Consider the following 2,500-nt stretch of genomic DNA (forward strand, 5'->3'; position numbering starts at 1 on the left):
TTCAAATTCAGTAGGATGTCCAGTCCACATTGGGAGGGGTTTCGTTATGAAACATTGAGCGCATGGCGCAACAAGGTGTTTGGGGCGTAACATCATTTTAAACCAATGAGAATGACATCTGTCATTCCCTTTAAAACGTCCCACATACTCGACGCACCCGACCAGTAGCGCGACAATGTGACGTCACAGAAGCGCCATAACCATTTATACTCGCGCGTGGTGGTCGCAACACTAGTTGCAATATTCTCCTGAACAGAGGTGTCGCTGTTGTGAAAAGACTAACATTAACTACTTACACAGCAGAAGAAGCTGCCGTAAGAAACACCAGTACCTAGCCTCTGTGATGGTACTTCAGACTTTGGTTGCTACTATTCACAACTACCATCATCATTATCATGTAGTTTCCAAGGTGTGTGCACAGGTAGATAGATAGATAGATAGATGGATATATAGATAGGTACTTTAGTCATCCCGAGGGAAATTTTAATAATTTAAACAGTTTAGTTAGCTGGCTAGCTAGCTAGCAGCTGGCTGAGTTTGTGTAATTTCCTGAAGTGGAAAGAGATTTTGTTAAGGCCTTAATAGATATCCTTTGTTTGAAAATAAATCGTTTCTATTCTTTCCTCTTAATTCCATGTGTTGCAACTCTCACTGGTAACTTTGTTAACTTATCCAGCAAACTATTAAAAATTCACGACTGTAACAAAACACTGCAACTCGCTTGCCCTCAAACTAGTCCATCTTCCTGTTTCCGCCTTGTCGCGCTCGTCTGAAAAAAAATGAGTGGTGCGCTACCGTGTGCTACACGGCCAAAACCCTGGCGCGCCAGAGAGATCTACGTCATTTTGACGTCACATTGTCGCGCTACCGGTCGGGTGCGTCAGGTATGTAGAAGCCATAACGGCGCAAAGCGCGATATGTCAAATAAATGCATCGGTATTTTGGCATTCAACAGCCCATTTCAAGGAGGCTGCTTGCGAGACCGTATGGAATAGTCATTCTTAAACCATGCTTTACTAAAACCTAGCATAGCCTTCACACATTTGCACTCGTCTATTATTTGAACTCATTGGCAAAGTGAAACTAACTTCACCAAGGTGTCAGTCAACGACAAGACAGTTATATGCAGTTACTTTCACTATTGACTGACAATGGGTTACCATCGAAAACATACACTGGAAAACACTTACCCTATATTGCTCAAATGACTGAATAAAACAACATTTATCCTGCAGGAGTTGCTTATATCTCGTGACAGTGCGTCTTCAGCTGTGCTCCATACGTGTCTCTCGCCTCTCCCCTAATCACTTTTAACCGTCATTACCAATTTGCACATGATGGTGAACCTGCCAATATGACTGTTGACAATGCGCTCTTAAAATAACATATCAACAACTCTTGCCACAGCCCTGGACGCATTGTTTAAAAATGAAACGTGCAAAATAAGGAATTAAACTTTGCGCGGGTGGAAAACGAGTTTTACGCCATGCGCCCTTGAATCAGTTGCTCATATTGTAAATGGTTGTAATATGTACAAAGAGCTATACACAGCACGCCATGACCGTACTGTTGATCTCATTGCCAGTTCTGTTCAAGACATATTTCCAAACAATATGCCCATGTATAAACACTCACGCCCGTAATACCAGACTGGTTCAACAGCTCTGATGATGTGTTTTGTAACATCCCTAACACCCCTGATATAGTGTCTGTGTGTGTGTGTGTACCGTGCAACACTAGTCTGTGTGTATGTGTGTGTGTGTGTGTGTGTACTTCTGATGATGTGTTTTGTAACATCCCTAACACCCCTGATATTGTGTGTGTGTGTGTGTGTGTGTGTGTGTACCGTGCAACACTAGTCTGTGTCTGTGTGTGTGTGTGTGTGTGTGTGTGTGTGTGTACTTCTGATGATGTTTTGTAACATCCCTAACACCCCTGATATTGTGTGTGTGTGTGTGTGTGTGTGTGTGTGTGTGTCTCCGTCACTTCTCTCCCTCGCTCTCCCTCTCTCTTTCTCTCCCTTCTCCCTCTCCCTCCCTCTCTCTCTCTCTCTATCCTTTCCTTCTTCCTCTCTCTCTCCCTCTCTCTTTCTCTCCCTTCTCCCTCTCCCTCCCTCTCTCTCTCTCTCCTTTCCTTCTTCCTCTCTCTCTCCCTCTCTCTTTCTCTCCCTTCTCCCTCCCTCTCTCTCTCTCTCTCCTTTCCTTCTCCCTCTCTCTCCCTCCCTTCTCCCTATCTCCCTTCATTCTCACACCCTCTCTCTTTCCAACCTCCTTTTATCCCCCCCTCTCTCTGTCCCTTCATCCCTCTCTCTGTCCCTTCATCCCTCTTTCTGTCCCTTCATCCCTCTCTCTGTCTTCATTTCTTTCATATTTTGTCTTCCTTTCCCTCTTCTGTTTCCTCTGTGTCCATCCCTCTTTATCCACTGTGTGTGTGTGTGTGTGTTTGTGTGTGTGTGTGTGTGTGTGAGTGTGTGTGAGTGTGAGTGTGAGTGTGTGTGTGT

At 44.6% G+C, this 2,500-nt stretch overlaps 2 protein-coding genes across 20 annotated transcripts in view; both read left to right on the forward strand.

The window, feature by feature from the left end:
* Positions 1-2,500, forward strand: part of LOC121718522 — an 823,508-nt gene that overhangs the window by 178,990 nt on the left and 642,018 nt on the right. The window lies entirely within an intron of this gene.
* Positions 1-2,500, forward strand: part of LOC121718811 (NACHT, LRR and PYD domains-containing protein 3-like) — a 162,318-nt gene that overhangs the window by 31,206 nt on the left and 128,612 nt on the right. The gene's annotated exons all lie outside the window — the stretch shown is intronic.

This window comes from Alosa sapidissima, chromosome 9 (genome assembly GCF_018492685.1).
Source record: "Alosa sapidissima isolate fAloSap1 chromosome 9, fAloSap1.pri, whole genome shotgun sequence".
Lineage (NCBI taxonomy): Eukaryota > Metazoa > Chordata > Actinopteri > Clupeiformes > Clupeidae > Alosa > Alosa sapidissima.